Source organism: Oryctolagus cuniculus, chromosome 9, assembly GCF_051225735.1.
Source record: "Oryctolagus cuniculus isolate XC-2025 breed Fujian yellow rabbit chromosome 9, ASM5122573v1, whole genome shotgun sequence".
In the NCBI taxonomy this organism is placed as follows: Eukaryota; Metazoa; Chordata; class Mammalia; order Lagomorpha; family Leporidae; genus Oryctolagus; species Oryctolagus cuniculus.
Window position 1 is genome coordinate 12,021,544 of NC_142875.1, and position 12,946 is coordinate 12,034,489.

The 12,946-nt window shown below is 47.9% G+C and overlaps 1 long non-coding RNA gene across 9 annotated transcripts in view; it reads right to left on the reverse strand.

Moving 5' to 3' along the window:
* LOC149124504 (uncharacterized) overlaps nucleotides 1-12,112 on the reverse strand; it is a 58,770-nt gene extending 46,658 nt beyond the window's left edge. For 4 of the 9 annotated variants that reach the window (XR_016212704.1, XR_016212706.1, XR_016212700.1 and 1 more), the window contains exon 1: nucleotides 2,824-3,086. This is a non-coding gene — a long non-coding RNA (uncharacterized LOC149124504). The other 5 variants (XR_016212707.1, XR_016212703.1, XR_016212705.1 and 2 more) reach the window with 5 other exon arrangements.
* Nucleotides 12,113-12,946: the final 834 nt, after the last annotated feature.

Sequence of the window (12,946 nt, forward strand, 5' to 3'; positions counted from 1 at the left end):
ATACTCAGAGAACAGAAATGGAAACAGAGGGAATCAACCCAAACACAGAGGCCTTAGGGTGACCCAAACACACAGTGGCTTCAACATTCAGGACTAAGGGATGCTGTTTTAGCTCAACCCTGTGTTTTTCAGGTGCATTGGAATATGCTGTGGCTGGTGTTATTATAGGCTTTGAGATACAACAATGAAAGGTTCTCATCAAGCTTACATTCTTAGTAAGGAAACAGACCCTACAGCAACACGTGTGTAATGTAAGCTCAGGTGTAGGTGCTATTTAAAAAAAAAAAAAAAAAAAAGAAAGTGTTAGGTAGGAAGTTAAAAATTATCCAGCACTGTGCACTTCAAAGTCCTGCTCAGACTCTGTAACCTCCCAGGTGATCCCAGCTCTTCCCCAAGGAAAGCTCCCAGAATTCTCTATCCTCAGAACCAAATGGGTTACCTGACCTGATAACATGGGGCAATACAACCTTCACGGACGCCCTAAGGGAACCCCTTCTACTCTGCCCAGTGCCAGCAAATCTGAGGAGGAATTTGCTAATTTTCACCCAACAAACCCTTTCACCAGGGCTCCCCAACCTTTGTACTGGAGGAGAAGTGGGAAGGGATAAAAAGACCCTCTTAAAAACCAGGAGTCCAAAGAAAGACTTCAGGCTCTCTGCTGAGCCACCCACCTGGCCCGCCCAGGTGTATTCTCTCCATTCAACCATGTAGCCTCGCTCTCTCCCAGTCTGAATGATTGGGTACTCTACCTGTCCCTTCCATTCTCATGGATGCCCTATCCCCAATAAAGCCTTACGACTCTGTCTCACATGTGAATTCTTTCTTGTGTGATGACAAGAACCCCACAGCTTCCATGGCTCTTTTCTCTGGTGACAGTAGTACTGGAGAATGACAAGTGTTGGTCAATTTGAAGGCTACTGCTTTAGCCCAAGTGCTATCTGATGGTGTTTGTGGAAGCACTGACCAATTATCGGATTTGGGAGGAACTCTGAAGAGACAGATGAATCTATGGAGTGTGGGGATTAAGGTTAAATTGGTGTTGAAGAGGACCAGGATATGTCACTGCAAACCACGCCACTCGGACATAAGAATATTTTAAGCTAAAGGTCACTGAGAATCAGTGGATGCAGGAATCAGCCTCTGCTCTCCTCTGTCCTCTCAAAAGGACTGAGGTTTCTCTTTGAGAAAGTGCTCCCCCTCCCGTGTGAGGAAAAGGGGGGTAACTCTTATCACCTAAGGCAGAGGAGGCTTGGAGAAAAGTCTACGAAACTACACCTCACCACAACAACCCTCCTCTTCCCCTAATCCCCCCTGTATACTTTCTTGGCACTTCCTTGCAATTCATCATCCTTTCAGGGCCCAAATAGGCTGAGAAGGTTTATAGGTGTGGGTATCCAACCACTTCTTTAAGTTTCACCATAGAATTACCTGCCTACTTCCCTGTTAACCTGTCTTCTGTTGTTTTAATTCACAGGACCCCAAGCACTAACCCTAAGAGAACAGTTTTTTCCTCCACCACATTGTATGCAAAGGAACATTCAGCTTACATAAGCATCAAATCAATTATATCCTGTTCACAAGAGATAGACCACAGTAGACACTTTGGGGACCCCTACTAGACTGCTTTTCAGCCTAATGAGTCCACCCCCAGAAGCCATGGCTATTGGTTCCCAAAGTCTCGTGGGCTGCCTGCCCCCTTTCTCTGGAGAAGTAGGCTGCGCTGCCTCACCTGGGTGGTTACCCAGTGAAAATCCCTCCAGGTGGCAAGCAAAAGAGGAGCTATCTCTAATGACTAACCAGCCATAGGCACTCCCAGAAGAACCCTGTCTTTCCTGCATCACACATGTTTCTGCTATTATCTTGTAAGGAGAGGGAATGCTGAGCTCCGTTAGATGCTCCGATTTCAGATCTACAGTGAGGTAGAAGGGTGGAAGTCAACAATGCTCTTTTCTCTGCAATGCAACCATCATCCCAAACCACTGACTGGGGACCTGTCAGTTTTGAAGGAGGATTCTCGGGAGAAGCAAGCAAAGAGTTTTGTAAGAAATATTGCATGCAAAAAGTGGCTTTTTCTTTTTTAAACATAAGCAATTCATTTCAGCTTCTTTCAATGCTTATACCTGGGATAAAGAAAAACATTCATACAATGAACACAGTGATGTAAATTTTTAGCATAACCAGAATTTTTCTGGAAATCCTACATTTTTAAGATGTTCCTAACAAAACCCACACATAAAACTTTTACTTGACTTCTTGAATCATAAATTTTTATTCCAGTTAGTCATTCCTCATGCTAGCTTATCTCATGGGTTAAAAGTCCTGGTTTTTTTTTTTTTTTTTGGTTTTTTTTTTTTTTTTTTTTTGGACAGGTAGAGTTATAGACAATGAGAGAGACAGACAAAGGTCTTCCTTCCGTTGGTTCGCCCCCCAAATGGCCGCCATGCTGGCGCTGCGCCAATCCAAAGCCAGAAGTCATGTGCTTCTTCCTGGTCTCCCTTGCGGGAATAGGAGCCCAAACACTTGGGCCATCCTCCACTGCCCTCCCGGGCCACAGCAGAGAGCTGGACTGGAAGAGGAGCAACTGGGACTAGAACCGGCGCCCATATAGGATGCCAGCACCACAGGCAGAGGATTAACCAAGTGAGCCACAGCGCCGGCCAAAAAGTTCTGTTTTTTTTTTTTTTAATTAAAAATAGTATCAGTGCAGCACCCTACCTCATTTTACCAATCAATCACATTCACCCATTGTATCAGCTTCCTATTGGCACTGTGGTTAATGACGGTTAACTGAGTGGCTTCAAAAATGCGAATTCACCATCGTACCTGTCTGAGGTCAGACACTGAGATGGGTCCCAGTGGGCTCAAGTGTAGGTGTCTACAGAGCTGTGATCCTCCTGGAGGCTGTAGGAGAGACCCATCTTCTCTCCTTTTTCAGCCTGGAGGGTCGCCTGTACACCGTGAATCACTGCCCAGCTCCTTCCTCTTCCAACCTCTAGCCCCGAGCCAGGAGCCTCTCCAGCTTCTGCCTTTCCGCTTCTCTGCCTTCTGCCTCTGGCTTCCACCTGTCAGGACACGTGATTACACCACACTCACCTGGGTGATCCAGACGAATCTGTCCATCCCGAGGTCAGCTGATTAGCAACGTTCATTCCTTTTGAAACCCTGATTCCTCATTTGCCAGTTAACCCAACCTCTTCACTCACAGCTGCAGATGCTAAGACACAGATAACTTGGGGTAGCTGTACTCTGCCTATCACATTGTCAAACAAGGATTCCAATAAAATATAGCTTTAACTTGAAGAATCAGCTACCAGTGTTTACAATACAATGTCACTTGGATCAATTGTGTTTTGATGCCAGTTATAACTAAATATAGAATTAACTTCTCACCACTAAGAACCTGATTTTCTCAGGGAAAAAGCAAGATCTTTCAAACAACATAGTTTTACTGCAATAAAGACTTTATTTAAAAAAAATTCATTTATTTAATTGAAAGGCAGAATTGCGGGATGGGTGAGAGATCTTCCATCTGCTGGCTCACTCCCCAAATGTCTGCAATGGTCAGGGCTGAGCCAAGCCGAAGCCAGGAGCCTGGAGCTCCATCCCTGTCTCCGAACTAGGTGACAGGGGCGCAAGCACTTGGGCCATTCTCTGCTGCCCTCCTAGGTGCATCACCAGGGAGCCTGATGGGAAGCCAAGCAGCTGGGACACAAACTCTCAGACATGGGATACAGGCGTCTCAGGAGGCAACTTAGCTCACCACACCACAATGCCAGCCCCTCAATAAAGACTTCCAAGTATAAAATGATGTTGTAAGAATAAAACTTGGGGGCTGGTGCTATGGTGTAGTGGGTAAAGCTGTGCTCTGTGGTGCCTGCATGCTATATGGGCACCAGCTGCTCCACTTCCAACCCAGCTCCCTGCTAATGCACGTAGGAAAGCAGCAGAAGATGGCCCAAGTGCTTGTGTCCCTGCAACCCCCAAGGGGAACCCAGAAGAAACTCCTGGCTCCTGCCCTCAGATTGGCTCAGCTCTTGCCACTGCAGTCATTTGGGGAGTAAACCAGCAGGTGGAAGTTTCTCCCTCTCTCTCTCTCTCTCTCTGCCTTTCAAATAAAATAAATAAAACTTACATTAAAAAAAGAATAAACTCTATTAAAGAATAGAAATTAAAGTCAAAGACAAAATCTAAATTCTCTGTTCAGGAAAGATTTGTTTACATATAGGTTGTTTACATATAGGTTGGTAAAGGACGATAGTACACATCAAATCATTATGACGTTTAAGGTTTCACTGGATAAAATTAAAAGTATAATGAGCAGGTTCACTTTAAAATGTTGATACAATTGAATCTCATCAACTGATGTTGAGCAAGCGAAGCCAGCTTTATATGCTTCGTTTGCATGTTCAGGATGGTTCTCAGGTGGCCTGGGACTGATGCTGTCCCGCCCCTTCTCTTCACTGGTAGTCCTCAGGAGTAACTGAGGAATGTGCTAGAAAGACAACAAGCACCCTGAGGTGGGGGAGGGGCAGCGTGGAAGCTACTATCCCCAACAACAGAATGTCCTTCGACACTTAGCCCAGCAACTCACATTGCCCCAGTACCTTAAACAGGTGGGTATACAAGTGAATGTAAAAGGGCTGAGTGCAAAAGTGGGTATAGCACAGCCTATGAAACAGTTGGGCCTGCCTCTCCAGGGCCCCTCGGCTATGGAACAAGTCTCCATCAGCACTGGGAAGGCTTCCTGAGCTGTGAGTCCAGACCACAATGAATCCTGGTGTCTGGGGATCCCTTGCTGCCTAGACATCTGAGCCAAACAAAGGCATTTCATGTAATGTGTTGGGTGATGGGTGTTCCGTTGCATCAGACCCAGACAAGCTAGTAACCACCCAGTGCCCAGTGAGCCTATTTCACCAGGTAAGGTTCAAAAATCAGCACACTACCCAGTGATGGCATTAGGACAAGATGGCGGTAATCATTCAACGGAGCAGGAAGTGACAGGAAGGGGGTAGGACGTTCCCAGGAGCCTGAGAACACTCTGTCACTAGATCCGCATGCTGTCATATAAGCACATTCACCCTGCAGAAGTTCACTTACACTTTATTCACTTTCCTGTCTGTAAGTGCCCGGGTTCAAGGCCCAGCTCTACTCCTGATTCCATCTTCCTGCTAACGTGCACCCTGGGAGGCAAGTGATGGCTCAAGTAGTTAGGTCCCTGCTATCCGTGTGGGATACCCACACCGAGTTCGCAGCAGCCTGCCCTCTGCACGGCCCAGGCAATACTAAGTGAACAGCCGCCCAGGCCTGCCTGCTGCAAGCATTTGGGGAGTGAATCAGTGGATGGGTGATCTTTCTGTCTCTCTTCCTTTCAAACAAGTAAAATTAACTAATTAAAAAATAATAAACCTACTAAGTTTGGAACATAATTTAAAAAAAACTGTACAGTGAATACTTTTAAATGCCAACTTAAAAATGTACTATAGTTGGGGTGGTAAATTTTTGAAAATTATTTTAGAGCAAAAATCATTGATAATGGCCTTAATATGCTTGTTTTGAAATATATTCTTGGAGGGGCCAGAGCCAAATCCCTGGCCTGAAGTGCCAGCATCCCATATGGGCGCCGGTTCTAGTCCTGGCTGCTCCTCTTCCTATCCAGCTCTCTGCTATGGACTGGGAAAGCACTAGAAGATGGCCCAAGTCTTTGGGCCCCTGCACCCACATGGAAAATCCTGAAGAAGCTCCTGGTTCCTGGGTTCAGATCAGCGCAGCTCTGGCCATTGTGGCCATCTGGGGAGTGAACCAGTGGTTGAAAGATCTGTCTCTCCCTCTCTCTCTGTAACTCTTTCAAATAAGTAAAATAAATCTTTAAAAAAAAAAAAGAAATATATTCTTCTAGCAAACCAGTAATCACAATAAATAACCTAGTAAGAATTCACAGGGTTTTATTCATACCATTTGCAGGATTAAACAATCACAATTTTGTATGTGTCTCAGAGCATAAGATAAACATTCTCAGGGCCGGTGCTATAGTGTGCTAGCTTAGGACTCCCCTTGTGGTGCCAGTCTCCTCCTTCAGTGCTGGCATCCCGTATGGGCTCTAGTTCAAGTCCCAGCTGCCCCACTTCCGATCCAGCTCCCTGCTGATGGCCTGGGAAAGCAGTGGAGGATGGCCCAAGTGCTTGGGCCCCTGCACCCACGTGGAAGACCCAGAGGAAGCTCCTGGCTCTAGCTTTGGACTTGCCCAGCTCCAGCCATTGTGGCCATTTGGGGAGAGAGCCAGCAGATGGAAAACCTTTCTCTCTGTCTCTCCCTCTGTCTGTCTGTAACTCTACCTTTCAAATAAATATTTATAAAATTTATATATAATTTATAATAAATATTTATTTTTCTGAGAGGCAGAGTAACAGAGAGAAAGAGACAGAGAGACAGAGAAGTCTTCCATCCACTGGCTCACTACCCAAATGGCCACAATAGCCGGAGCTGAGGCAAACAGAAGCCAGGAACTTCCCCCAGGTCTCCCACATGGGTGCAGGGGCCCAAGGACTTGGGCCATCCTCCACTGCTTTCCCAGGCCATAGCAGGGAGCTCACTAAACTTTACCTATCTAGTTACACCATGTCACAGTCACTGGGACAGTGGAGATGGGCAGCATTAGGGGTCCTGTCCAGTGCAATAGAGGCTGGCACATCACACACACACACACCAGCCTCCTCGTGTGCTTCTGACTGTCCATCAAGGTGTCACTACAGACACACAGAGCCCTAGCATCATCAATCTGTCAAAGTGACATCACAAGAAACAATGGAAGATGGTTTTAAGTGTTATCTTTTATTTTTTTTTTCATTGCAAATTCTTTCAGATAAAAACAACACAAGTAGAAACCTTAATACTCTGTTCTTGGGAAAATTGATTTTTCTGATGGTTCCCAGCACAGTTTTCACATGAGACATAGAGGCATCCTCTCTTATTTTCTAAAATGCTGTATCAAGGAAAGTGGATGGTGGCAGGATGAATTCACCCCTTTTCCACCTGATGTTTGGTTTCACAAGCTGGTTTCCCAGAGAGGTATCGACTCACTGCTCTCCAAAGAGTTTGTGGGAAATAGAGTTAAAAGATGAGCTGGTTTTGGTGCAGAAATAGTTTTCAATCCATGCATAGATTTTTCACAGCTAGCATGCTCAGTGAACTTTTCCTAGATCCCCTTATACACACGGCACAATTAACTTGAGAATGAGGAGTGACCAAAAAGTACAACTGGCTGCTTATACACTGAGGACAAAGGCTATTCCCACGAGGCACTAACATTATGGTTCTGCCACCCACCAGGATCAAGGCAGCCAAACTGGGGCAAGTTCTGAGCTTGCAAAGAAGTCCACTGTGTTGAATTAGCGTCCTTTTCCTGAAGTCTCTGCATTCTAGCCCCAAATCCATTGATGTCCCTACCCGACAGATTCAGTCCCACATCCCAGAATCACCCACCCTCACCCCTACCATCAAACCAGACTTGGAATTCAATATCATCTCAAGCCCTGAGTTCATCACCCTATCACTCAAGTCCTCAATTCACCCATTTTAGCTGCTATGACAAATTAACTACAAACGTAGTAGGTTCAAATAATACCAGGTTATCAGCTCCCAGGTCTGTAGGGCAGACTTTTGGTAGACTCAGCTGTGTCTTTGCTCTGGGTCTCACAAGGCCAAAACCAAGTTGTTGCGGGGTAGGAGTTGGGCACAGCGGCATAAGTCACCATTTGGGGTGCCCACATCCCATTTCTGGGTGCCTACTTTATATCCTGACTGCTCTGCCTGCCATCCAGTTTCCTGCTCATGTGTATTCGGGAGGCAGTGGTCGATGGTTCAAATACTTGAGTCTCTGCCACCCACATGAGAGACTCAGATGGAATTTGGGCCTAGATTTGTATGACCCATCCCTGGCTGTTGCAGGCATTTAGGGAATGAAATAGCAGATGGAAGAACTCTCTGGATAAGTCTCTCTGTCTTTCAGATAAAATTTGAATAAATAAATAAGACTTTAAACAGTAATCAGTTTTGTTTTTTTTTTTAATGTTGGTCTCCCTAGGCTGTCATCTGGGAGTGAATCTGAAGCCCAGCTCATGGAAGCTGCTGGTAGAACTCAAATCCTCCCGGCTGTAGGACTGAGGGACGTGTTTCCGACATAATCTCTCTCGGCTACCTGAGGCCACCTGCAGTCCTCGTCACCTTGCCCCCTCCAGCGTGACGCGAGCAGTGGCACCAAGGGTCCCCTCTCACACGTGTCTCTGACTTGTCCACCTGCCTTACCCCTGGCTTCCAGAGAACTCTCTCTGCTCTGAGGACCCATGGGACCACACTGACCCACCACAACCTCAACTCGTTATTGATGACTCCTCGTAATCACATCCACAAAATGTTTTTGCCTGGTAAGGAAACATCCACAGGCCCCAGGATTTCGTGTGTGAGGGCTTATTCTCCCAGCTCAAGCCTGTAGTCTGTAGTGCCCAGGTTGGGGAAAGCCCTGTACATCCAACTATGCCATCTGGGGTTGGGCCACGGCACAGAAGTAGCCTCCACCAGAATTCCTTCCTCTGACCCTTGTCCTCCAGGGGCTCAGCGCTCCTGACCACCTGAGCACCCATCCAAGAAGCTGATTTTCCATCTGTCAGCTCCCTCTCCAGGCTGGGGTTGAGTGCAATTGTACAGACCCCAGGCAGACAGACCTCCGCCTGGCCTTGGCCCTGGCTCAGGATGCAGCTTATCAAAACCATCCCCCGCCTCCCCTCTGCCCCCTTTTGTCTTTGTTAGAGCTGCTGGCAGAAGAGCTGACAAAGGGCTGTGAAGTTGCAGGTTGCCTGCTGAAGCCAGAAATCAGAACCACTTACCTTTTCTGTTGAAACTCCAGTAACGATTTCTCATCAAATCACATTTTGTGCTGTGTAGGCTTCGGGAAAAATATTCCCCCAAATCTTGCTTGTTTTGAAATATTTCTCCTTGAAAAGAAATATATACTGGCTCTCTTTAAGGCCAGAAACAGACACAAGCACCAAGAATTTATATAGTAAAGATCTGATATTTCCCAACATCCTCATTAATTCCACTCCAATTCACCGCATTTCCCGGAGGGAGTCTTAACTTCTTAATTCACAAACATAGAATCTCGACACAAAGAACAGCCACAAAGTCTGCAGCAAGGAAAGGGGACAGGAAGGGCAAAGAAATTTGACCACAAATATAAAATAACGCTCTCCTTGACACCAACTAGTGGGTGATGAAGTCACTAATCGATCTCCTCTACTGGGTCTTCCATCTCCCCCGAGTCACAAGTGTTTCAATATCGCCTGACACTGTGCACACACACACACACACACACACATAATGTCACATAATTTACACAAACAGATTCTAAGGACATTTCTACTTTTGTGCATTGTACATTTCTACTTCATGTACATGACTCACGGTCCACAAACTCCAGGACTAGAAACCACATCTCCTTATTTGTATAAATCCACTTGATGTCTCATCCCAGGGCAGATGAGGCCAGGCTGGGAGAAAAGCTAACCTCAATCACCGTCAGAGTTTCCAGACAGCTCCCTGAAGCTGTGGAAAGGCCACGGGGGTCACTACACTGCCCAGGGTCCTGGACCGACCCTTGGGTCAAGCATCAGTTTGCTGTCGCAAGGACAACCTCTCCTCCCCAACATGGCCCTGCAGCCCCCTGCTGCTGCACCCACGCACACTTGGGGAACACTCATTCATTCCACCTTGGAGATAGAAGATGATACGACCCTAACAGCCTTGAAAATGGACGCTGGGAAAGTGGACAGAGGTGGTACCAGGAAGCGCGTCCACTGTGAAGCCCTTAGGTACCCCGCAATGCCCCCATCTGCCCAGTGCGCTGGGCAGCCCCTCTAATGCTTCCCTCTGGTTCTTCAACATCTGCAGGTGCTTCTGGGAAGCCATAACCAAGACTCCCAGCTGTTCTCACTCTTTTTTTTTTTTTTTTTTTTTTTTTTTTTTTTTTTGACAGGCAGAGTTAGTGAGAGAGGAGCAGCCAGGAGCCAGGCGCTTCCTCCTAGTCTCCAATGCGGGTGCAGGGCCCAAGCACTTGGGCCATCCTCCACTGCCCTCCCGGACCACAGGAGAGAGCTGGACTGGAAGAAGAGCCACCAGGACAGAATCTGGTGCGCCAACCAGGACTAGAACCCAGGGTGCCAGCGCCGCAGGCAGAGGATTAGCCTAGTGAGCCAGGGTGCCAGCACTCACTCTGTCTAATCCATGATGTGGGTGGGGGTGGGGCGGGGGTGGAGGCTGCCTACCTGGGCTAGTCTCTCTCCACTGCAGCAGATCCAAGCAGACCCTTATCTCAAAGTTACCCTCGGGAACCTCGTGGCTGATTTCCTCATTGGCTTCAGGTTTTAGAAGCAAGCCGGGCAGCCCCAAGCCTTTCCTGGGGCTATTGAATCTTAGAACCTCTCTGCTTAAATAAAGTGGGAAAAAGGGGGAAACTGGATGGAAAAATGTTAACTATCTCAAAATGCTATTAAACCCAGAGCAGTGAAAAAACATAGCCCTTCTCACTCACAACAGTGTCAGCTCGAATCCAACCCAACCAGGGATTCCTTAAGTCTAGCTGAGCCCCTGCTGGTTTCCACCAGGCAAGTCTGTCTCATTGTCCTGAGCTAGAAGCAAGGCCAACCTTAGCCGCCTGCCTGCAGCCTTGACTTTGGCTAGCTCCGGGGACCAAGTCCCTTGTGCAGGTGGGGCTTGGTTCTCTCCCTTTAGGAGAACAGTCTGCAAGTTACTTTTGCATACAATTTTGAAAGGGAAATTATTATAGAACATACTGTGCAAGGCGGCTTCACAAGCTTCGAGATAAAATGGATTACCCTTTCCTTAGTTCCCACATAATGTAAAATCTGTGGGTATTTTCCATACATCCTTAATTACGCCTTCTCTATGTAGACCTAAACGAAGACCATCCAAACGAGGGCAAGCAAAGACTTTATTCAGAGCCTGCTATGGGAAGCGAATTAGCCCCTGTCACTTGGGTTTGGCGACTCAAAGGCAAGAAGAGCAGTGGGAGAGCTTTAGGGCCAGAGAAGAGGAAGGCTGCAGGTGTGCCCCATTGGAGGCTGCAGGCCTGGGGAAGCTGGGAGTGGTTAACTATGAGAGGGGCAGCCTGTGTGGTTGGCTGCGGGAAGGTTTCACTTTCTCTGTTGCTCCTAAGGTGCAAATGGGAAACAGACAATAGGGAAACTGTCAGGTACTCGTCTATTCCTGCTTCCTTGGGGCTGATGGCTCAAGGGGTTATTTTTTGGCTTCCTAGCTCGGCTGTTAGATCACTTCCTACAAGTCTGACTTAGAGATAGGAGGTGATTTCCTGGACTGGTGACTCTGGATACCAGGTTGGTTCCCTGGGCTGGAGGCTGCAGATTTGGGTCAGAGTTCTACTGACTATGATCTGGCCATAGACTCAGTCTCTCCTCTTATTATATGCATGCCTGTAAGATCCTTGAGGACAGGAACTACATCTTTGTGTGGATATTTCCAATGCACAGCGTCTATCCAAAGGATCCCCATCTCTCCAAAAGAGAACTCCATGCCTCCTGGGCAGTCATTTCCATTCCACCCTCCCCCAGCCCCTGGCAATCTCTAATCTACTTTCTACCTCTCTGCCTACTCTTGATAGTTCATATAAATGGAGCCAAACGACAGGTGGCTGTTGGTGACTGGCTGCTTCTACTTTGCAGAATGTGCTGGTTCAAGGCTGAGTAGCATTCCATCATCTGTATAAACTGATATGGGCGAAGAGAGTATTAAATTCACTCCAGGCTCTTGTCATGCACAAACACAAGCACTCTTTTTGCTGACACACAGAAGCTGTACAGAGTGATGAAATTTATTCAAAAGGTGAGAAAGCAAACACATGCGCACGCACACACACACACACACACACACACATGAGCACGGGTTGCCCCACACAAATACCCATCATGAGGGGCAGTGGGCCAGCGGATTACCTGAAAGCAGAAGGGATGGCAGAGTGGGAGGAGAGAGACAGAGCACCTGGCAGCCCCACCAGCTGTCTATGGAGCAGAGAGGGCCCCTCCCCTCCCAGTTGTTAATCCCTTTTATGAGGTTGGGCGTGGTGGCTCTCCAGGCATGAAGACACTTAGGAATTACCTAGCATCTCCATAAGTTTCACATGGAGCTCAGTATCCGTATTTTCCTGGTGCCCCGCCTTAGCTCATGGGATAAATTAGATGCCGAAAGGGAGCGTCTTGATTGACAAGTAGGAGAGAATCACATGGGGCCTCGGGTCCTCCAGCTCAGCAGACCTAGCTGGCTGCCTGCCCTCCCATATCAACAGCACATTGATCCCTCCCTTCATCGGCTGTTGGGCATTTGGGTTGTTTCCATTTCCTGGCAAGTTTTTGAGTGAATATACATTTTTCAGTTCTCTTGGAAACACACTGAGGCGTGAACGTGCAGGGTGCTGTGGTCACTCTTTGTTCAGCTGTGTGAAAAATCCTCGCAAGTGCCAGATGTGAGGCATGCTCAATGCAGGCAGCCAAGGGCCACCGGAATGGACTTCCCCTACCTCTGAGGTGTCCCTGCATCACTGAGATCTCCGTGTCACACCTCGCTGTGCAGAAATGACCTGTCTTGGGGCCGGCGCCGCGGCTCACTAGGCTAATCCTCCGCCTAGCGGCGCCGGCACACCGGGTTCTAGTCCCGGTCAGGGTGCCGGATTCTGTCCCGGTTGCCCCTCTTCCAGGCCAGCTCTCTGCTGTGGCCAGGGAGTGCAGTGGAGGATGGCCCAGGTGCTTGGGCCCTGCACCCCATGGGAGACCAGGAAAAGCACCTGGCTCCTGGCTCCTGCCATTGGATCAGCGTGGTGCGCGGGCCGCAGCGCGCCGGCTGCGGCGGCCATTGGAGGGTGAAC